Source organism: Notamacropus eugenii, chromosome 2, assembly GCF_028372415.1.
Source record: "Notamacropus eugenii isolate mMacEug1 chromosome 2, mMacEug1.pri_v2, whole genome shotgun sequence".
NCBI classification, from domain to species: Eukaryota; Metazoa; Chordata; class Mammalia; order Diprotodontia; family Macropodidae; genus Notamacropus; species Notamacropus eugenii.
In genome coordinates this window covers 129,363,780-129,387,948 of record NC_092873.1, presented here as the reverse complement: position 1 = coordinate 129,387,948, position 24,169 = coordinate 129,363,780, and the positions used below count along the sequence as shown (strand labels likewise).

The 24,169-nt window shown below is 38.2% G+C and overlaps 1 long non-coding RNA gene across 1 annotated transcript; it reads left to right on the top strand.

The window, feature by feature from the left end:
• The first annotated feature begins 11 nt into the window (after positions 1-11).
• LOC140526372 (uncharacterized) lies at positions 12-19,027 on the top strand. Its single transcript, XR_011974343.1, has 3 exons — positions 12-1,263; positions 2,682-2,737; positions 12,911-19,027. It is a non-coding gene; the product is annotated as an uncharacterized lncRNA (long non-coding RNA).
• The last annotated feature ends 5,142 nt before the right edge of the window (positions 19,028-24,169 follow it).

Genomic DNA, 24,169 nt, shown 5'->3' with positions numbered 1-24,169 from the left:
GGGGATAAGCCAAGACGAGGTTGCGGGGAAAGGGCGGGGGGAGTGAAGGTTGGGGTTGCGGGGGAGAGAGGTCCGCCCCGCGCCCCTACCACCTCCCGGACGTCACGACGCGGCGGCGGCCGGTGCGAACCGGCTGATGAATAGCAAGTGGCTGAGCCAGAGCATCCCGCGGCCCCCCCGCCGCGCGGGGGAGGAAGCCAGGAGGGAGATCTTGCCCTGAAGAGGCCGGCGGAGGGAAAGCCGGAGAAGGAGCTGGCAGTAGACTGCGGAAAGCCAGACGGGCCCAGGGTGTTTCATGTAAAACTATATTTTAGTCAAAACAGCGCCCGCAAGGCTTAGCTTTCCAGTAGCCAAGAGGGTGCCTCCGAGTTTGCTGGAAACTTCCATATGATATGGGCATTCGTCTGCCCTCTCTTACCTCTGTGGTGACTCCGGTCACGATCCGCATCTGACCAGCTGTTTGTGTCGGTGCAGGCTCCGATGGAGCGGGCTCCAGCGCCAAGGCCCGCTGGAGGGAGCCGGGCCACCTATATACGGCGGCGGGGGTCCTGGTCCCGGGGCGCAGCCCTACTCAGTAGTCCTCCTGCTTAGCACTTAGTCAGGACTGACTCTTGGCATTTAGCACCTACAGTAACCGTAAAGGGCTCCAGCCGTAGCTCCAGGCGCCTGGCCTGTCAGCTCCTGCGGCCCCTCCGCTTGCTGTGGACTCCCCCAGGATGGGCTCTCGAGAAGGAGCCATCTACAAGTCCTTGCTGGTGGGGTTAGAGGGCCCTGAAAGCAGCGCTCGTTCGCTCGTTCCACCGTCTCAGACCTTAAGCCCCCCAGAAGTATCTGGTGTCACCCGATCGTTCTGGGCTGTAAAGGGGCAGCGGGGCTCACCTGCACAGTCCGGGAAACCGACTCTTTCAGCCTCCTGGAAGACGAAAGGGGACTTGGACTAGTTTTGAGAAGCTGCCAGCTGCAGGCTGTGGGATGCTGTTTTCTGTCAGGGGGCTGCGACAGCTTTCCCATATTGTAGAAAGTAGTGGGGGTTAGCAGTGTTTTCATCAGAAGCTCGTCTTGAAAGGGGTCTTTGCTTGCTTGTAAAAAATACACTCAAGTACGAAAGAAGTAAGTTTGGCGTAAGAATTGGCCATTTTAAAACTACCAAAAGGGAGACGTTTCTCATTTTGGGAAGAACCCTTCGCCCTAGACACCTGAATTCAAGTAACACAAAGATGAGTGTGTAAAGAGTTGAAGTCTTAATGCCTTTGAGGGTAGCAGGTGTGGGTCTTTGAATTTTTGTTTGGAGGGGACCTGGGGTTTTTTCAGCTCTGGGGAAGCAACTTCTTTTACCAAGGCGGAGGAGTGCTTTTTCTGCAGTTTGTAATATGGAATATAATACATAGAATATAATACATAGAATATATATTATAATATAGAATACATAATTTAGAATGACTTAGGGCCCTGCGATGTTAGCTAGCAGGGGTCCAGGCCCAGTGTGCAGCAGACTCAGAACTGGAAACCAGGTCTTCCTGAATTCCAAGGCGAGGGCTCTGTCCATTAGAACCATGCCTCCTTTGGATGTTTGATGGAAGATCAAAAGAAGACATGCTCTATGTAAGAAGTAACTTGGGGACTTCTTTCCCTTCTGAATCATTGTAGTAGTGGTTTCATGAACTGAAAGAAGAAAAAAAGATGGTAAACACCCTCAGACAGTCTTGGGTTTTGGTATTCTCATAATTTTCTGTGTGTCCTGTGTCCTTAACCTGCCCTTTTCTCTCTTTCCCCCAAACCTCCCTCTCTGGACCCCCAAGCTTTAGGCACCACTTTAGGCAGGAATGTAGAGCCTCTCAAAGAACCAAACTGGAACAAAGTCCGCATACCACACAACTTCCCTGCTTGCTGTTGTGCTTTCCACTGGTCTTGAAGAGACATGGCTATAAATGTTCGCAACTAGCAGTTAAAACACTGACTTCTATAGGAGTAAAATTCATACAGCACCAGAACTGAACTCTTAATTTGTTAAATGACCAAATCTAAGAGTCATGCTAAGAATCAGAAATTGCCCCTTTTTTTTAAAAGCCATGGTAAAAAATCAAATTTGAAGAAAGGGAAGGTAATTCTGCTTAATCAATACTCTGCCTTTTGTGCCAATGAATTTATTACATCTTAGAGGAAGGGAAGTAAAAGAGGAAAAGCATTTATTAAACACCTTGTTTTGTCATTTTTCAGACCTGTTTGACTCTTTATAACCCCTCTTTTGAGGTTTTCTTGGCAAAGATGCTGGAGTGGTTTGCCATTTCCTTTTCCAGCTCATTTTACAGATGAGGAAACTGAGGTAAATAGGTTAAGAGGCTTGCTCAGGGTCACAGAGCTAGTGTCTATGAAACCATATTTGAATTCAGGTCTTCTTGATTCCAGGCCCAGAGCTTTATCCACTATACCACCAAACTGTCATTAAACACCCAGTCTGTGTAAAATACACTGAAAAAAGCTTTAGAGATAACATTTTGTCTGAAACTCCTAACAGCCCCAGGAAGTATGTGCTACTGTTATTCCATTTTACAGATGAGGAAGCTGAGGCAGACATCACATAGAAAGTGCTAGAGTCTGGATTTGAATTTAGCACTTCCTGACTTTAGGCCCAGTGTTTTAGAGTTGGAAAGGTTATCCAATGTCTACCCTTCATTTTACAGATGAGGAAGTCATGCCTAGAGAAGGGAAGTACGTTTCTCAGTCACATAAGCAAGTGGTAAGTGGCGAGCGAAGAATTGCACTCAGGTGCTCTGGGAACCTCAAAATTGTATAGCACCTATCATAATTTGACAATAATTTAGATGAAAAATTATGCCTGCATTATAGAAAAAATAATTTTACTTCTGATCATGATAATAGGGTCCTGCTATGAATAAGGCAAGCACAATAGATTTGATTACTCTCTATTTTCACACCTAAAATAAAACTTAAGTTTCTTAAATGGAAAATAATTTTCTTGGGAAATCTCAACAAAACTATAAAGAATCATGCTTTGTTATCTGGGGTCTTTCTCTTTGAAAGCTATCTTTCTTAACATTTTCATGGGGTTTGATGGCTGGAGAAGCTTCAGATTTTTGGTTAATCAGAAAAACATTAGTTAAACTTTCTTTTGTTTTGCAAAAAATGCACTGGGGAGAAGCATGCATTCCATGTAATGATATGTTTGTTGAAACCATATAATTAATACTAGTATCTGAAAAGAAACAAGAGAGTTTAGTCTGACCAGAAGACCCAAAACTAACAAATTGAATTCTGCAAAGTACTTATCAAAAGGCACTTGTAAATGCAACAATAAAGAATATACAAATGCTGCACTTGACAGCCTTCCTTTATGTGGCCAGCTTTTAGGCAGTAGATAATCCTGACACACACTGACCTGAGCAGTATTACTGGGGCAATGGTTATGTAAGGAATGCTCTTGAGCAATTTCCTCTGGAGAAACATATTTATTCTTAAAAAAAAAAAAAATTACCCATCATGCCCAGGTTTTTTGTTTTGGTTTTGTCCTTTACATAGTTGTTTTACAAGTGAACACGTGTTGCAAATATTTATTTATTCTCTGCAGTTTAGCTTCTTGTTTCAATGTATTCTTCCTTTCTCCATTTTTCCTCCCTTTTGGTTAGAGCAGAAGCAGTACCTTATTTAAGACAGTCTTATGAGTTAATACATATGAAAGCACTTTAAAAGCATACTATGTATGAGATTGGTGTGCCATACCACTTAGTATGTGAACCCTAAGGCTAATTTAACCTTCCTGTTTTAATTACTAAAAAAAAAAAAAGTAACTCATTAATAGATGGATTCATATCCTTTTTTTCTCATCTCTTAGCCAGAATTTATTACTTTAATTGAAGGATTAGTTTGTACTCTTGCTTTTTAGTATTAAAAATGATTTATTTTATTATTAATCTCTCTACTTCTTGAAAAATTTCCCAACATTGCATTTAGACATAGTTCCAGAGTGTTCAGGGTTTAATTTTAGCCCCTACTAAAACCAGACAACTCCAGGTAGTTGACTTTACTGCATCAATCAATGACACCTAGAAATGTCGATCAAATTGGGTTACATCTAAATGAACTTACTGCAACATTGAATAGATTATTCAAAATATGTTTGCTTTATGAAACATCTAGTTTACTAGATAATTTATTATCCTTATTGCGTTAATGAAAGTGATGCTTACAACTTAAATCCCTTGACCCCTTCCTAGTCCTCTTCTACCTTCTTTTGCCTGCTTTTGTAGTCTTGTACTCCCTATGGAACAACACAACACTGTCACAATCCCTTAGAATTTTTCACTCAGCTAACTGGCCACCATACCTGCTTTTCCAATCCTGAACCCTAAGTTACTTTTCCTTTCCCACTCTTGCCTGTTGCTGTTCTCTCCTGAAGAAAATACTGATTGTTTTTTCCTTGCTTATTTATTTTATTCCGAACTTAAGAAATAAAATATTTCCATAACAGTAGAATAGAAAAAAATGATTACACATAAACTGCAAATCTGTTGTGTACAACTTACTACTGCTTTTACATATATGATAAAATTATGTAAATTTCTTTTTTCCTCTTTTCTCTCTTTCCCTTTCCCCCAGATGGTTACTATTGAACATAAATATGCATATGCATATATATTGTTTATACATATATATATGTGCAAAATCATTCTATGCATACTTCTATTTATCAGTTATTTCTCTGGATGCATATAGCATCTTCCTTGATAGGTCCTTTGTAGTTAATTTGGGTATTTATAAATAGTCAAAATGACTACTTGCTCAAAGTTGTTCTTAAAATAATATTGCTGTTAATGTATACAAAATTCTCTTGGTTCTCATTTTGCTCTTCATTATTTTGTGCAAATCTATCCATGTTTTTCTAAGATCTTTGAACTCATAATTTCTAAAACATAGTGATATTCCATCATAATCATGTACTACAACTTGTTCAATCATTCCCCAATTGATGGGCTTCCCTAAAATTTCCAGAGATCTGCTAATTTTGTGAAAATTGCAACTTTACTACAACTACATAAATTCCCTGGGAACAGGGATTGTTTTATTGTTTCATTTGAATCACCAGTATCTCGCACAGTGTTAGGTACCCAGTAAGTGCTGAATAAATGCTTGTTAATTGATCAGTTGATTCATGCTACTTAGGCACTCCTTTTATTCATCTCTTATCAGTTCCCTATTAAATGCCTCACAGCACCTCTTTCCAAAATTTTCTTCTCTCTTCAAAACTGCCTCTCTATCTTGAAGCAGATGACCTCACCTTCTATTTTACTTACTAAGAAAATTTAGTTTTTTTACTTTTGCTCCCAAAACTGTTCTAAAGATTAGTTTGCAATTGCTTTTCCAATTCTATATTAACCACTCATTCCTCAATCTTTTACTGTATGGCTTCTGTCCTCATCACTGTTGGGGGAAAATCACTGACTCTTGAGTCAGAAGATCTGAATTCAAAATCCTCCCTCTGATCTTGGGCAGGTTATCTAACCTGCATGGACTTCAGGTTTTTTATCTGTAAAAATGAGGGAGTTGGACTAACTGGTCTATGATCCAAAACTATTCTATCAAGAAATCAAATCTCTGAACCCACAGGTAATTTTTTATGCCCATCCTTTTTTATATTTCTGTTGCGTTTGATGCTGATATACCCCATCTCCCTCCTCCTTAGAATTCTTTCTTTCTCTGATGTATATGACAATTAACTACTCTGGTTTTCCACTTCCTCAATCACTTCTTTTTTCTTTCTTGACTCCTTCTCCAAGGCCCTAAATAATTGTTCCCCAAGGTTCTACCTTTAGTCCTCTTTTTTAAAAGTTGTTGGTTGTTTAAAGTCTTTTCCTTAGGGATCTTATCTAATTGTATGGTTTGAACTATTATCTTTATGAAAATTAGCTCCAAATCTGTATTTTCAAATAATTTGTAATATTGATCAAGTTTTCTCCAGAGTTATAGGAGCCAGTTTCTTACTTCCTACTAGACATATCACCCTGGATGTTCTTCCTTCACCTCAAACAACACATCCAAAATAAAACTCACTTCTCCCTAGGATACCTGACGTCCCTGTTTCTGAATCCACCACTCTTGATAATCACCTGAATTACATTACATGTTGTTGGGTAGGGAGTGAGAAGGTATATAGGATAATTAATATTTTAAAAATACACATATTTTAAACCTTGCTTCCACCTAAGTCTGGAGTGGTCTTGCAGAGGGACCGCACTAAGCTTCTGTTTACATGAAGGAGGCATGACTTCTGATTGGATAAGAGAATGCTGTATAATTCTGTGTACCTGCATAAGGACTTTAGTTTCTGACAGAGATTGCAGAAACACATATGAAGAGAAAAGCTCCAGGGAGTACTAGACTAGGGCCCTCAGAACCTTGGACATTTGTGGGAGTCACAATCCCATCATGTTCCTTGACCTTTAGTCTTATAAGTACCGAGAAAGGAACTCTTCTAGGGGAGATCTCTCTCTCCTGGTTTGAACTAAGTTGTGTTTCATTCCCAGATGAAGAACTCATTTATTCTTCTTTATTTGTTATATTTTAATGGATGGAAATTCTTTGATTTCTGTTTGCTGTTTTGCTTGGATAAATGGTTTTACTCTTATTTGCTCTATATATAATCAACATTTGGTGGGAGAGAGTTAAGTTGGAGATTGTGAGCTAAGGGCTACCCTTTCCCCTTTAAAGTAGTTGAGGAAGTGACTTTTCTTTGGAATCCTAAACATCATACCTTTATACTAAGAATATTTGATGTGTGTCACATGGATGTCTTTACCCTAATGCCATATATAGAGAATGAAGTCTCACTGGTCCTGGACTTTGTCTGCTCCTCTTCTCAGCTAGCATGCTAGAAGTGCTAGCACAGTCAGACTTCAAATCATATCTCTCCACGCCACCTTTGAACCAAGTCAACATATACATATGTGTACGTACATAAACACATATATATCCCACACAGAAAGAGTGTTCCTCCTATGCATATCTTACATTTTAACATGAGAACATTCTGTCTTCATGACACATATGACTTTGGGAAAGTTAACTCATCTTTGGAGCTTCTACTGTTAAGCCCAACTTAGTTGATTACACCAGACAATATTTTACTTCCACATGCCATGTAGCCATCCAGCTCTCTACCCAGGATATCTTGCCATTTGCTTTGAGTACAAACACCTTTTACCTTGCACGACCTCAACCCCCCCTTCCCTGCATATGTTAATCAATAGTGTGATTACATTAATAAAAGTACGTTTACATCTGGAAAAGACTCTGTGACTCCTCATACCAAAACTGCCTTTTCTAGCTATGACTCCCTTCTATTGTCTAACCTGATAAGATTATAAGCTATTTGAGGATAGGGTGTGTCTTTTTATATTTGTATGACAATGATTTTGTATTCATTGATTCATTCAAATACTCCAATCAAGAAACCTAATGATTGTTTTAAAAAATGTTCATCTTTATTAACCTCTGTGCTTACTACTTACAACGACTACTGTTAACTTCTGCTATACACTTCTCCTTTGGCTTTAAAGACACTATACTCCCCTTGTCTTTCTCTTACCTTCCTAACTCTTTCTAGCATCTGTTCTTTATCCTTTTAGTTCTCTCCCACTATAGTTTTTATATTGACAATCCTTTACTCCCATTGCTCTAATTGTTAAGTAGCAGAGGACTCTCCCCAATCTATACCAACAATTCAGATATTTTTTCTGAGCTCCAAACTTTTTTTCCTAGACTTAGCTTTTCTAGTATTGGATTAGACATGCTTTATCCTACATCATTCTCTCTCTCCCTCTCTCTCTCTCTCTCTCTCTCTCTCCCTCTCTCTCTCTGTCTCTTTCTCTCTCTCTCTCTCTCTCTCTCTCTCTCTCTCTCTCTCTCTCTCTCTCTCGGGATCTCTTTATGTCTGAGATCCTCTATCTTCCTTACAAATTGGCACCTCCCTGAAAGTGTCATAAAATCTTGATGGTCTTCTCACATTTATTCTCTTTCCCTCCAGTCCATTCATCTGTTATTGCCAGAATATTTCTTCTTATGCAAATGTAGTGTATAGGTCTCTCCTAGAGTCAGGCTGTTAAATTTATCCCTTTGGGGTCTATGGGGTAATTTTGAGGGGTTGGGGTGGGTGACTCTCTTCATTGGCTGAAGAATGAAGCCATTGATCGATCTCATTGGCTCAAGCTCCCTTTGGCCACGCTCGTGCTCTACCCACCACTTTGTGCACTGTTTCTCCTCTCTTTAACCCTGCCTCTCCCCCCCCCCCCCCCCACGGGGCACCATGACCAGTGTGCCCCAGTATAAGAAAAAAGTTCAAACATTCTTGTATCATCCCTCTATATCATTCATAGCACCTATCCCCCTACGTAACACAATTCAGAGGCATACATATTCTCAACTATACTACTGTTGTCCTGAAGCCAACTTAACCTATCATCTTGAGTTGCCATATTTTCCTGAAACACTGGACCCTGGGTATGCAGGAGGCCTTGAACTGGCTAAGGATGAAGCCTTCTCTGAGGTGATTAACACTACCTTTGTCTTTGAAGGAGTGGGCTCCACTTAGCTCATTGCTACATAGTTTCATTCCCATCTACATGTGCTGTCTCTTTGAGAAGAGTGCTTGTCTCAGCTTTCACTGTCCAGAAAGTTGTCCTGAAGGTCATTCTTTGTTCCTTTATGTATCAATACTGAGCTTGCTATGACACCTGTCCTGGGCTCTTAATTTCTGGATTCCTGTGGTCTGTTTTCCCGATCTTTTGAACATCCCAAAGTTAGAGATTCTACTCCTTTCACCCAGAGAGAAAAAGAACAAAAAAGAAGGATAAGGTCCAAGACCTATTTCTTAGGGCCACATAGCTTCAGAGGGAAGAAATCTCTAACATCTTTCCTCTTATGGCACGGTCTGCTGTTGGACACGATGAATAAAAGAGTTACTGACATATCCCAAGGGAAAATGAAAGAAAAGAAGCCATGGTAGACTTTGATAGGCCTTTCTGGGAGCTTCTGAAGCCAGTTTCCCTTCAACTTGTAGTTAGCCACCTAGAAGCAGTTATGGAATATCAGCAACATGGTCTACAATTTCTCCAAGACACTTAGACATTTACACTTATTTCCCTCACAATTTTCTTAGAAGCAAGCTCCTTAGTGTCTTCCACATGGAGAGGTTACATTAACCCAGCAAGCTGGTGGGATTTTCACGTAAGCCACTATATCCCTATTATACATAAATATGGGCATAATACTTGCCTGTTAAAAAAAATTATGTCAAGCCAAACTGTACTACTTTTGTCCTCTGAACCTAGGCTTTCCCACTTTTATAACTTTGTATATGTTGTTCCCTCTGCTCCTTCTTTTACTTGTTTAATTTGTACCTTGCTTTTAAGATCAAAACTCATATTTCACTTCAGCCATGCAGCTTTCTATTAGTAATAAATTTTACTTTCCCTAAATTCTGTTAACAGTACCTACCATGCTAATATGGCATGTTTTTTGTATCTCTTTAGTGTATTTTTTATTATGATTATCTTTGTATATATCATATTTCTAGTGGACTATAAACTCTATGTGGATAACTATCTTATAGGCAAACTTTATATCTGCTCCAGTGACTAGCATGGTACTCTTAACTTATAGGAAGTTGACATCCACATTATCAGCTTTTCCTACCCTTTACAGATGATTACAGCTTGCTGTCTGCTGCTCATCAAAGCTCATTTCCACTTTGCTAAATGGTCCTACCATCTGATTTATGTTCTGAACTCTCTGACCTCTCTACCAAAGTGACTTGAGAATCCTCATTATTCTTCAACTTTCTTAATGCTGCTTAATTTCATCTTCATCTATAGCAGCTTTATACCTGTATGGACATGCTCTACATTGTACACAAATATTGTTTCCCTTCTTGAGATTTCAAATGCTTTATTTCTATTGTGTGTACTTTATGAAATTTCTGGAAAAGCTGCATCTAAAAAACCCAACATTTAGTAGATTATAATGATAATGATTTATATTACATTGGGAATACATAGATTTTAATTTTATTAAAATGTCAAATTGTAGATTTAAAATTATCCAATAATTCTAAATGCTCAAAAAATCATCTATATAGACTATCAAAATGTTTCCCTTCTCCAACCCACAATATAGACTTATGCCTAGGCCTCTCCTTTCTTCCTTTCAAAGACATTAGCTTTCCATAAAAGGAAAGAAAGCTGTTCTTGGGACTTGCTTGGCCCTGGCTTCCCTACAGCAGCTTTCTGGTCCCCAACAGGTATAAAAGCCCCAGCCTGTCAACCACTATGTCCTTTACCATATACTGACCCGATGATCAGATAGGTTTCCACATGGAGATAAGGGGAACCAAGTTCAGAGAGAAACTAAGTTCATTGTATCCTTGTTGTATATCTTTGCTGTATTAGGGAAAAGTAAACCTTTTGTTGATTGTCCAATGACTTGCAAATGCCTCACTTTGTTGCAACATCTAATTTGAACTGAAAGTGCTAGTTCTAGAACTTCCTCAGAAAACAGAGATGGGCTAAAAGAAACACTGCACACAACTTAAGATGTTTTAAAAGCAGTCTTCTCCTTGAGTTTGTATAGCCACTAGGAGGTGGATCAGACAGATGGTAAAAAAAAAAAAAAAAAAGATCATAAAAAAGGCAAAACATGATTATTTAACTTGTGTAGTAAGTTACTAAAAATCTTTATCTCATAAATATTTTTGGAGAAATTTTCCTTAAAGAATCAAAAAAATATAAGCCATATAGATACATTTATAATCTTGGGATGTCTTTAGAGCCCGAGGAAAGATGCTACAGTTGACCTTTCTGAGCCTGCCTTAGGATATCTGCCTTGACTCACATACTTTTTCCAGTCACACTTCCCGAATTCAGTTCTTCCCAGGATAGACCTGGCCTAAATCAATTAAGAGTGCTAGAAGCCAGGAAGAATACAGATCCTACATTGTTCGACTTTCTGCTTTGTCTCTCACTGCAGCTTTGGTGAAAAGATGCTATTTAATTTTTTTATCTTTAACTTACAGACCTTGTTTCAACCATTTGGGCAAAAGACATCAGATATTCACATATCAGAGCTTTTATTTGAATTCAGTATTTAGAACTGCTCTAGTCAATGTGCTTTCATAGGATCTTAAACAGTAGTTTAGTACATGACAATAGTAAAATGACAATTAAATTCCCATCATATACACATCCTTCTAGAGGAGAATATTGTATGGTATGCTACTCCTCTCCTCACTGTGATCATCAATTAGTCAGATTGTATTAGCTTTTAGAGAAAGGTATTTAATATAGAGGAATAGTTGGTATAACTGTCCCTGCCCCATACCCAAGTCTATGACACACTTTCCCATCATTATAGAATACAAAGGAAAGTGGTCTCAAGCTTAGAGTAACATGGTAAAGGACTAACTCACAGCTCCTACAAGTCTTTCTCTTCATGTGTTCAAGATGTGCTCCTTATGTATGGCATACCTTTTCTGTGGGGAAACTTTATAGAGCTTTGAATCTGCCTGTAAGTAAGGAGAATTTGTTATTCTTTTTATATTGTAGTTTCAAGGATCCTAGATATAATTTCCCAGGATTTTGATTGTAAACAATTCCTCAGTGAGGAACCGCTCAGTGAGATATGGGGATGACATAATGTGATATTTACTACTCTTGCACTGAATGATGATATTGCTAATATTAACCTGTGAGCTTAATGTTGGCAAGATACCGTATATATCAGGTGGGCGCTGGTCAATAAGTGGGGAATCTGAATGCACAAGCCGGAAAGTTGTATGTCCCTCAACCAGTCCCCATTGGGGCTTAGGGAACCTGTAGGAGTTGTAGCTCCTACTATATTCTCTCCTACTTCTTCAAGAAGAGTAATTAGGGAGGCTATAGAAGTCGATGCTCCCATTATCAGTAACCCTCTAAAGAAGACTAGACTAGAATAAAGTAAGCTTATTTAACCCCTTATTATGACTCCATCCCTATCTTCCTGTCTGTTCAGATCAAGAGTGAAGCTGTGGTAGAACACCTGCTAGAAAAGCTCCCTCTTTCATGTGTTTATCTGCCTTACACCTGGTGTAGTCAGTATTGTCTGTGATACACTGCCTTTCTTTATTGAGTTCAGTTTGTCTTTGCTTCCCAATGCAGTTGCTATTGCCTGCTGTTGTCCTAGGGATACTACAAAGAAAGATGAAAAAAATCCAAATTCTACAAAGTTCACAAGGTTGTCTTCTGGTGGGGGGATGGGAGAGGGAGAAAGCAGGTAAAGGCCAAGACCAAAGTCCAGTCAGGGTTTTGTACAATCTTTGCCTCCTTCTCCTAGTCCCACCAAGAAATTCCTTCTTAGGGATTTGGTTGGAGGCTTACACCACTATGTTGTTAGATTCTCTAATCTTTGATTCTAAACTGGCCCACTGGTTTTATACCAGCCTCAAAAGATATGACTGAGACCCTCAATCAACCCAAAAAGACATCCTGTGATACTTATTTGAAATGCATATCCAGGCCTTGTTCACATCTGTGACTGACCATTTGTAATAGTGTACTTACAACTACTCATCCCATTTTAGCCTGATCCTTACTAAGTGAGAACAGATTTCAGTCAAGCACTTAAGTAGAGCCTTTAAGGTTTGCAAAGTATTTCTAATATCTTATTTGATCTTCACAACAACTGTAGGAGGAAATCCTGATTCTCAGGTCTTTAAAAGCTATTTAATGAAGTGAAATGGCCCAGACAAAGTCTGTTCTAGTTGACTATAGAATTGTGTTACATCTTCTAAGTCCTACATAAAAAAGCATCATGTTAGTTCAGTTTGGAAGTTTTCCAGAAATTGAAGGCTGTAATTTTTTTTTTTTAGCACATTGCTGATAAGGAAATGCCTAAGGGGTGGAGGAGTGGAGAAGGAGAAGGAAGAGGAAGAGGGAGACAGTCTTCATCTTTGGCTGTGTCTTTTTCCCCTATTCCCTGTTGACCAAAAGAGGATCTTCCAGCTTTAAAGAGTACAGAGGATGTTGGACCTTCCATCTTCTCATCAGTGCCCCACATGGAGTACCCATGGGCAGTATATCATCAAAAGCAAAGGACAGACTAGACATAGATTTCTGCAAGGAGCCCAGCAAAGAGACTACATCATGTCTAAGGAAAATTTCTTAAATAACTTCTTAAGTACCCCATGAATGGGAGAAAGGGACATCAAGCAAAAAGAAGCTATGAATTACCCTTTGTCATATATATTCTCATAAGTCTGAACCTTTTGTTCCCTGGACTCTGAATGTACTTGTGAGAAGAGTGTGTCACAGACCTTTTTAGGGAAAAGAGGGAATTGTATCAACGGCTTTTATTGTACCACCTTGGTAAATATATCTTTCTGACTGACAGAAATGATTCTCAACTGATAAACATGAGGGGAAGCACATGAGTACAGGCTCAAACCAGTGGCATTACAGAATTATCCTTGACCCCTCTGGATTACCCCTGGAATCCTGAGATGTAGCTAACTAAGCTCTGGGGACCTGACTCATCAGTGAGATGAGTCATATGTTAGGATAAAGACACCTTGATGTTTACATGGGTTGTACACACAACTAATAATTAAACTTTTCAGAAACCTAAGGATCATATCATAACACCATAAATTTACAGCTGGAAGAGTCCTTATAGATCACCTAGTTCAACCCATTTATTTTTAGAAAATGTAGTCCAGAGAAGGTACGTTACTTATGCGATGTCATATAGGTAATAAGTGGATGAGTCTACATTTGAATCCAAGGCCTTTGATCCCACAGCCAGATCTTTTTCTGTCTTTTGTATCTAAATTTTGATCCTCCATCTTGCAACATAAAGCTCAGTCCCTGCTGTGAGCAGAAGAAGCAATTGTCTTTAATTAAATCTCCAAAATCATTGACTATTTTCTGAAACTTCCTGTTCTCTCCTGCCACCTGCTAAATTCTCTTGTTTGCTCTCTACAACTAGTTTACCCCCTTACCATAAGGCTTTTTAGTTTGTCATGAAAGCCATTTGTTGGGTCTGTACTTTATTTAAAAAAGCAAAGTAAAATAGAGCAGAAGAGAACAAAACAAAACAAGTAGATTCTGCATTCTACTGTACTTTTCATATTTGTGTGGTTTTTTGATCACCTGGAACCAGAGCAGTGACTGAAGAAAGCTCTGGATTGAAACACTACACAGTGGGTCAATTTCAGAGAAGATGAAGCTAGAGAGAATTAGAATGTTCAACATTTCTAGAGAATATTGTGTCTAACATATAGCACTTTGAGGTTTGCAAACCACTTATATATATATATATGTATATATATATACATATATATGATCACATTTGATCCTCACATAGACTTGTAAGTTAAGTACTATTAGTATTCCCCATTTTATAGATGAGGAAATTGAGAAGGATTAAATTACTTGACCAGGGTCACACAGCTAGTAAATATCTAAGGCTGGATTTGATTTAAAATTTTCCTGAATCCAGGGGATAATGATAACACTTTGCTCACAGGGTTGTTGTATGAATAAAATGATATAACATATGTAAAGCACTTTTTGAGTGTTAAAATGCTATTTAAATTCTATTATAATATTGACCAATATGGGCAAAAAGCAAACTTGCATCTAATATCTCTGATAAACATCTGATGCCACAAAATATAGAGGCAAAAAATTTAAATAGATAAGAACAAAAGTCATTTTTTTTCATTGGATAAATGGTCAAATGATATGAACAGTTCTCAAAAGAATTGTGAACTTTTAACAACCACAAGAAAGATTCACTGAAGAATTAGACTGTGTTTGCCCTTTGTATCACCAAGATGATATTCACAGTACCTACGTCAGCTATGAATATGCTGGCATGGTTCTGAATTGCAAAGTGTAAGAGACTCTCCATATAGAAGGCAGAAGAAAAACATTTATTCAGATACCAGAAAGCCAAATCCATCATAGTAACCAAGAAGTCAACACACATTAGCACTCAGGAGACAATGCCATTCCCAAGTCTTCTCCCCTTGTTAGGGCCTTCCCACAAGCAAATGCTCAAAAGCCTTGCTGTGCCTGCCTGTGTCCTCTCTCTCTTCTGCTCTAACTGCTTTCACCAACTTCCTCCCAGCTCTGCTCTACCTTTCCTGTTCCACTTGTTCAGCAAGCTCCTCCCACCACATGTGTCTTAGGCTTCCATGTGATTTAAGCAGGTCACATAGGCCTATAAATGGATGGGAAAGATCTTCAACTTAAGCAAAAATATGTTAACAATACACCCTTCTGTCCTTTTTGTCTCCAAATCATTAATAAGAGAAATGCACATTGAAGAACTCTGAGATTTCACTTTACTTTCCAACAAATTAGCAAAGATGACAAAAAAGAGGTACAGGAATACACTGCTGGTGAACCTGCACATTGGTCCATCCTTTAGAATTGGGAATCATATTAAACTGATAAATTCTCCATACCCTGGCTTTGACATAGAGATTTCACTGCTACTATGTCCTCCAAGGAAGTCACTCATAGAAAGAAAGGTCTTGTATATACTAAAATATTCAAAGCAATACTTTTTATGGTAGTAGAGAATTGGAAGCAAAGTAGATGCCATTAAGGAATCCATTAAGGAATGACAAAACAAGTTGTCATAGATTATCTATGTCCTCCACTGAGTATTCGGTGGCATGCTAGCCATCTATACTGGTCCTTTTAAAATCTCAGACATACCAGTGGAACTGCAAACTATGTATGATCTTCATTCTAATCAAAGTCCACTGCAAGTCATGTCATCATCTTGATCTCATGGTCCTCTTCGAGAATGAAGGACCAACACAACAACAACAACAACCAGTGTCCTACCTCTTCTTGTAAATGCTCTTGATGATATTTTTTTTAAAACTACTTGCTGGAAAGTAATAATTAATAATTTGCTATTGCATATTTAATAATAGTCATAATCTGTAATTAGTAATATGCTATTGCCTATTTATATCCACCATGCTTTTAAAAATATTTTATTATTTTTATAAGTTATTTTTATCTCTCCCTTCTACTATCCCCTACTTGAACACTGAGAGAAAGGAAGGAAGAAAGAAGGAAAGAAAGGAAGAAGGAAGGAAGAAAGAGAAGACTCTCATAACATATAGGCATAATCCAGCAAAGCAAGTTACATTGGCTATATCCAAAAATATACGCTTTATTCTGCATTTTAGGTTCATCAGTTGTGTAGCAGAGGGTAGATGGCATGTTCTATTGTTAGTTCTCTGGATTCTTGGTTTATTATTGCATTTTATCAGAATTCTAAAATTTTTCACAATTCTTTTTTCTTTATAATGTTGTTGTCTAAGTTGTTTTAGTTCCTCTTGCTTCACTCTGCATCTGTTCATAAAGGTCTACCTAGTTTCCACTGAAACTGTCCATTTTGTCATTTCTGATAGCAAAATAATATTCTATTACATTCTCTGAAAAGAGGGTTTGGACTATTATGAAAAAGTTGCACTAAATATTTTTGTATAGATAGGTCCTTTTCCTCTATAATCTATTTGGGATATAGGCCTAATGATAATACACCTAGATAGGCAAAGTTTAGGAACTTTTGAGTGTAGTTCCAAATTACTTCCCAGAAAAGCTGGACTAATAACTCACAGCTAGTGAACTAGTATACTAGTATAACTGTTAACTCATAACTCTTCCAACTTTTATTATTTTCTTTTATCATCATTGTCAGTCTGATAAGGGTGAGGCAGAATTTCAGAGTTGCTTTAATGTGCATTTCTTTCATTATTAGTGATTTAGAGCATATGATTATTGATTGTTTGCATTTCTCTTTTTGAAAACTGTTCAGATTCTTTGACTTTACCTGTTGTGGAATGGATCTTATGTTTATCAATTTAAATTAGTTTGGAGCAGCTAGGTGGCACAGTGGATGGAGCACTGGCTCTCCTGTCAGAAGGGCCTGAGTTCAAATCAGCCCTCAGATGCTAGCTGTGTGACCCTGGGCAAGTCATTTAACCCCAACTGCCTGCCACCCCAATGAATTATTTCACTAAGTCCCTTGGACCTGAGATCTTTATCAAAGAAGCTTGTTGTAAAGATTTTTTTCCCCTTCTATTTACCTTCTAATTTTAACTACATTAATTTCTCTAAAAACTTAAAAAATTTAAATAATCTACATTTTTCACTTTTCTTTTCTTTGATTTTTCTATATTTTGTTTACTCTTTCACTCTCCAGTGATCTAAGAGGTAATTTCTTCCTTGCTCCTCAAATTGGCTTATGATGTCACCTTTTATGTCTAAGTCATCTACCTTTGGAATTTATATTAAATGATATTAAATGTTGTTTGTTACCTAATTTTTGCCCAACTGCTTTTCCAGATTTCCCAGAGGTTTTTTATCAAATACTATCATTGAATACTATGCTGTTATATTTGTTTGCTTCTGTATATTGTATACCTAATCTGTTGCACTGATTGACCTCTCTGTTGCTTAACTGATACCAAATCATTGGTATGGTTAATGATTAAGGTGCAGTTTGGGATCTGATGCTTCTAGACCTCTTTCCTTTCCATTTAAGAAAAAAATTTCCCTGGATATATTTTTGACCATTTCTCTAGATGAATTTCATTATTATTTTTTCTAGCTCTTTAAAATAATTCTTTGGAAGTTTGATTAGTAGGAGTCTCAATCAATGCAAATAGTATTGTCAGTCTTATTACACTGGCTCTACCTTTCTATGAACAATTACTATTTCTCCATACCACGTTCCTTTTCTGTGACCTTTGATTTACTTACAATCATAGAGTTCCCTGGTTTGAAGCCACATAGTATTACTAGAATAGCATTTGTTTAAAAATGTCAGTTTTTGAAGGAGAATGTCGTTTAGATGACTCAAAGTTTTTCTACAACTTCTCCAATGGCTTTTAACAACAATAGTTTTACTAGGTGCCTATTATGTTCAAGCCACTAGGACACAAAAGCAAAAACGAAACACTCCCAGCCCAGACAAAATGTTCTCAGATAAGCAGATAATTTCTGGAGGAAAAGAACATTAACTACTGTTGTTGGGGTGGGGATTAAGGAATGCTTCAAGGGGCCTGAGCTTCCATTGAAGGTAAATATACCGAAAAGTGCAGAAGAGCAGAGAGAGCTTTTCAGGTAAGAAGGATGGCCTATACAGATGCATGGAGTAGACATGGAACATCAACTTCTGGAAAGAGCAAGTAGCCAAAAAAGACTACTTGCTTTTTTGGCTGAAATGTAGAATTTACAAAGGGAAATGTTATAAAATGAGGCTGGATATGTTGAGTAGAGTCAGATTGTAGAGGGCCTTAAATGCCAGGCTTAAGGGTTTGTGTGTTATCCTTGAGTTAATGAGGAACTATTGAAGGTCTTTGAGTTGAGGATTGACATATTCAAACCTGTACATCACATCAACTCTGAAACTGACACCTCCTCAGTAATCCTTACCCTCCCTCTGACTGGAAGGGGTAAGGGTGGACCATGGAGAGCTCTTCTGAGATCCTCCATTTAAGGAGGTGACCAGGGTTGCCATTTCATAACCTCCCTGCTGGGGATGGAAGCTCAATTCCATGTGGACAGTCTCGGGCGGGTAAAGGTGGGAACTTCTAAATCTTAGAGTTCTCATGAGGCCCCCATAATACAGCAGGGAATCGAGGAGTGAGACCGAGCAATCTCGTGTATTTCCGCCTCTTCCCGTGAGAAATGTGATGGGAGGAGCATCCCCCTCGAGACTGTCCCGGATCTGGGCACACCTATTGTTATCTAACAGGCACGGTATTCAGGTGCAAACTATGCGGCTGGAGAGCTTAATTAGGATCAGGAAAGCCTGAAAGCGCTCTTACACTTCTGCTTCCAATCTCTTATTGTAAGATCTTTGCCTCCTTGGGAGATTCCTCGCTCCCTCCTAAGGAAGAATTCCCCTGCACTTGTAACCAGAACCCTGAATAAAAGCTTAACCCTTGTTCGACTCTGGGAGGTCTCTTCTCTCATACGACTATCCGGTTTGGCCAGCCGAAGACCTGTGAGAGGTAAGGTAAGAAGACTCGGGTAGCCCTCAGGCCTCTAGGCCTGGCACCTCCCACCTGGCTGTACTTGGCCATCATTGTCTTCCCCTTCCTCCCCACACTGCCTCACCTTTTCAGTTTCTTTTAATGTGTTGTCTTCTCTTACAAGATTATAAACTTCTTCAGGGCATGGACTGTCTTTTTCCTTCCTTTGTTTTCCCAGTACTTTACACAGTACTTGACACATAATAGGAGTTTAATAAATGTATATTGACAGACTGCAACTTAGGAAGATTATTTTTATTTTATTTTTGTTTCATTAATACATTTTGATTTTTTTCACCATAATAATTTCTCAATAATATTGCCCCTGTCATGCTCTCCCCTCTCCTCCCAAATAGACCTAAATAGGACTGTCTTTGCACGTATGTGGAGATGAGGAAGACAAATTCAGAGATAGATGATGTAAGTTTGAATTAGTATAATTCAGCAAAGAAGACAGAGATGGGGCAGCTATGCAGAGGAGAGAGAGAGAGAGAAGATACCAAGAAAGGAGAGACTAAGTAGAAATAGTGGTTAGAGCTGCAGAGAGGTAACAGGAGGATGAAGATAGACACAAGGCCAGAGAAATTAGTAGTTGAAAGAGGGAATGATGATGATGATGATGATGAGCAGTATAGGGTAAAATCCTGGAAGAAAAGGGGGGACACAAAGTTCCAAGCTTTTGGGGTAAGAACTCATCATTTGATAAAAATTGCTGAGAAAACTGGAAAGCAGTTTGGCAGAGAAACTAGGCATAGACCAATGTTTCACACTGTATACTGAGATAAAATTAAAATGGATAGATGATTTGGATGTAAAGGGTGATATATAAGTAAATTAGGGGAGCATGGAAAAATGTACTTGTTAGATCTATAGATAAGGGAAGTTTATAATCAAGAGACAGAGAGGATCATGGAAAGCAAAATAGATAATTTTGATTACATGAAATTAAAAAGTTTTTGTGCTAAATGCAGCCAAAATGAGAAGAAAAACAGGAAACTGGGAAAAAATTACTGCAAGTTTTTCTGATAAGGGCCTTATTTCTCAAATACATAGGAAACGGAATCAAATTTATAAAAATACAAGCCATTCCCCAATTGATAAATGGCCAAAGGATATGAACAGGAAGTTTTCAGAAGGAAAAATCAAAGCTATCAATAGTCATATAAAAACATTCTAAATCACTATTGGTTAGAGAAATGCAAATTAAAACCACTCTGAGATACCACCTTAAACCTATCTGACCAACTAATGTGACAGAAAAGGAAGATGAGAAAGGCTGGAGGGGATATGGAAAATAGACATTAATGAATTATTGGTGGAGTTGTGAACTGGTCCAGTCATTCTAGAGCACAATTTGGAACTACACCCAAAGGGCTATAAGACTGCATATACATAATAATGCCACTACTATGTCTATATCCCAAAGATATCAAAGAAAAGGGAAAAACATCTATATGTACAAAAATTTATAACAGCTCTTTTCATGGTGGCAAAGAATTGGAAATTGGGGGAACGCCCATAAATCGGGGCATGACTGAACAAATTGTGCTATATGATTGTGACAGAGTACTAGTGTACTATAAGAAATGACAAGCAGGATGGTTCTAGAAAAATCTGGGAAAACTTATATGAACTGATACAAAGTAATATGAATAGAACCAGGAAAAGAGTGCATAGTAATAGCAATATTATGCAGATGATATACTGTGAAAGATTTAGTTACTCTGATTAATACCGTGATCCTAGACAATTCCAAAGGACAAATGATGAAAAATGCTATCCACTTACAGAGTGAGAATTGATAAACCCTTGAGTTCAGAGTGAAGCACTCTTTTTCCCTTTGCTTACTGCTTTTTATTTTTATTTTTTTTAGCAACAGAGCTAATATGGAAATATGTCTTGCATGACTTCATATGTATATATAATTGATATCCTATTGCTTGCCTTCTCAAAATGTAGGGAAGGGGCTACAGGGAGGGAGAGAATTTAGAAGTTTTTTTAATGTTAAATTTTTTTTCATGTGATTAGGAAATATTTAAAGAAATAAATAAAAATATATTGCAAAAAGAAATGGAGGGCTGAGTTTAGATTGAGTGAACCATTAGTAGGGGTTGACCTTGATAAAAAACAAAACTCATTTCTTCTTCAAAGATTTTAGTAAAGGAGGAGGGAGAGGGCAGATGGAGAGAAAGAGAATTTTGAGATATGGGATAGGGTAGATAAGGGGATTTACCTAAATAGTTTGATTTTTCTCATTAGAATAAGATATGAGATTATCTGCTGTGGGAGGGATAGATTGGAGATTGAGGAGTAAGATTTGGAAAAGTTGGTTTAGAGGAGTGAGATACAGTCAAGGAATATTGTAAGGATTGCTGGATAGCAACTAAGGCCCAAGTGAGATTGGAGAATATAGAACTATAGTCTATTTAGCCAAGTTTCATGATTTCTCTAATGGTATTCAGCAATATAGAATTATGAGCAGAAGAGAGGTGGTAGGAATGATCTGAGCTGAGGATTGCCAAGATTTGAATGACAGAAAGGCAAAGAATGATAGAGGTTAAAGATGGAGGATCCCATATGGGTTGAATTGATTAATTATAGGGTTAAAATGGTAATGAGAAGAAAATAAGGCAAGAGCCAGGCTGATGGATTTAGATAAGAGGAAGGAATGCAGGGATTGAAGATTGTGATTTGTATCATGGCCTGATTTCTTCCCCCACCTAATTCTGGGATCCAGTCATTTTCTTTTAGTTCAGATAAAGAGAAAGATCTTTCCACCCACTCCCTTCCAAGTGTGAAAGTATAATCCTCATTTCTCCACATTTCTACTTCTTCATTCTCTGTAATGGATATTATTACACAAATTACAATTATCTTCATTGCAATTTACTTAATATTGTAAGTTGAGATGGCCAAATGTCCCATGAAATATTTCATATTGCCCTTTGATGAACAAAGAAACCAAGTCTGCTAACTCCTTTATTTGCCATTGTGAGGAGAATCTGTGGTTCTGTATGGATTCTGTGATTATATTAGAAGTTATAAGGGCAGTGGTGGCAATGAAAAGAGCATTCAACTGAAGGGAATGCAGGCAAGGCAGGAGATTGTGGGCACAATACCAGGCTGCTGGGGGTGAAAACTCCCCATTTCCCTCAAGGCAGGTGAACAGGACGAATTGTATCTTTCTACGTGTGACTTTCTGGTTTATCTAGAACTAAACCTTTGTTTCCTGAACCTGCAACTCCTCTAAGCTTAATTTCATGTTCAGTTGTGAATCAGCTTGGTGTGATGGAAAGAATTGTATATTTAAAGTCTGGGGACTTGTTGAAGATAAGGTATTCAGATCCTACCTCAGATGCTCTTAACTTATATAACCTTGGAAAAATTACTTAAACTTTATGAATTATATTTTCCTTACACGTAAAATTAACATTCATGGTAAAAACATAGTGGTAACATAGTACAAGGGTGTGGCTCAACTGAGTGGATCAGTCTCCTCTCCTAGATGAATCTCCTGGGACCCCAAAGAGGCTGGATGCCTTTATAAGTGAGATCATCTTTAGTCAGTCAATAAATATTTTTTAAGTACTTACAAAGTAAGTGCTAAATGCTAGTGATAGGAAAGCTCAAGGAGTTTATAGTCTAGCTGGGGGTAGTTGTTATTCAGTGACTCTTTGTGACCACATTTGGTATTTTCATGGTGAAGATGCTTGAGTGGTTTGTCATTTCCTTCTCTAGCTCTTTGTTTTAAACAGATAAGGAACTGAGGCAAACGGGGTTAAGTGACTTGCCCAGGGTCACACAGCTAGGAAGTATCTGAGGTCACATTTGAACTCAGGAAGATGAATCTTCCAGACTTCAGACCTGGCATTCTATCCACTGTACCATCTACATGCTTTAATCGGGGAAGACATCACACAGAAGGATCTGAAAAGAGGGAAAAAAAAATAGGATTTCTGATGGTGATAAGGCATGCTGGAGAATTACCAAAGCAGTGCAGCAAGGTAAGAAATGAGATGCTCTGAGCTATGCTTCTTCCTTAAATGGAGATTTTGGGTTTCATTGCTCAACCCTCTGGTCAGAGGGACAGAAGATGTTGATTAGATGGCGTTCCAAGATTGACTGAGATCTTCCAAGATGAATTTTCCCAACAATAGGCTTCCTGAGGCATGGTGAAGTCTGTTAAAGAAGTCGCAAAGTAGTATAGCTAGTGAGAGAGCTGTGTTTGCTCCTTAAATTGAGATTTTGGGGTTCATGGATGAAGTGGAGTCCTAAGACTGATGAAATTTTAATGAAGTTTCCCCAGCTTCCTCGGACATGGTGGAGAAGTCCGTTAAAAAAAATCCCAAAGTAGTGTAGCTAGGTAAGAGAAATGAGATATTTTGAACTGTGCTTTATTGAATCAATCAAAGACATTTCAGCTAGGCATCAAAGGAGATCTAATTTCCCAGTCATGGCTTGGTCTGTTGCTTTTCTAAGTCTTTGTGGTATTAGTGGGAGAATAGTGAGTAGGAGTAAAGCTGGGTTATACTGCTTTCTCCTATTTTACCATCTTGGTTGTTAACATTTTGATATTGTCACTAGACATATTGATAACTGACTTCAGTTTCCTGCCTAATCTTTGGGGAATGGGATGGAGGTTGGTTGGGGAAAGGTAGGATAGATACACTCTTAGCAATGTTGATAACCTTTTCCCTTCTCCTTTTATCTTTTGGTATTTACTGAGACTTGGTTCCCTAGTGATACAACTTTCCTGGCCATCCTTTCCAGTACTGTTTTCACTTTCACTCATACCTTCTGACTCACTGGTTATGGTGGAGGATTTGGAATACTTTTTACCTAAATTAATCTAGTTATCTAGTACTGTACCTATCAATCTCCCAAAAGAATATTTTGTGGACATAGGAAAAATAATAAATTCATATGGAGGGGGAAAAAGGTCAAGAATCTCAAGGGTGATGATGAAAAGTGGAAAGGAAGTAGTATCAAGAATTTAGTATTTGTTTAAAAAAAAGAAAGTGACACTTAGGTGGCCAAGTGGATAGAGTGTCCAGCTTGAGC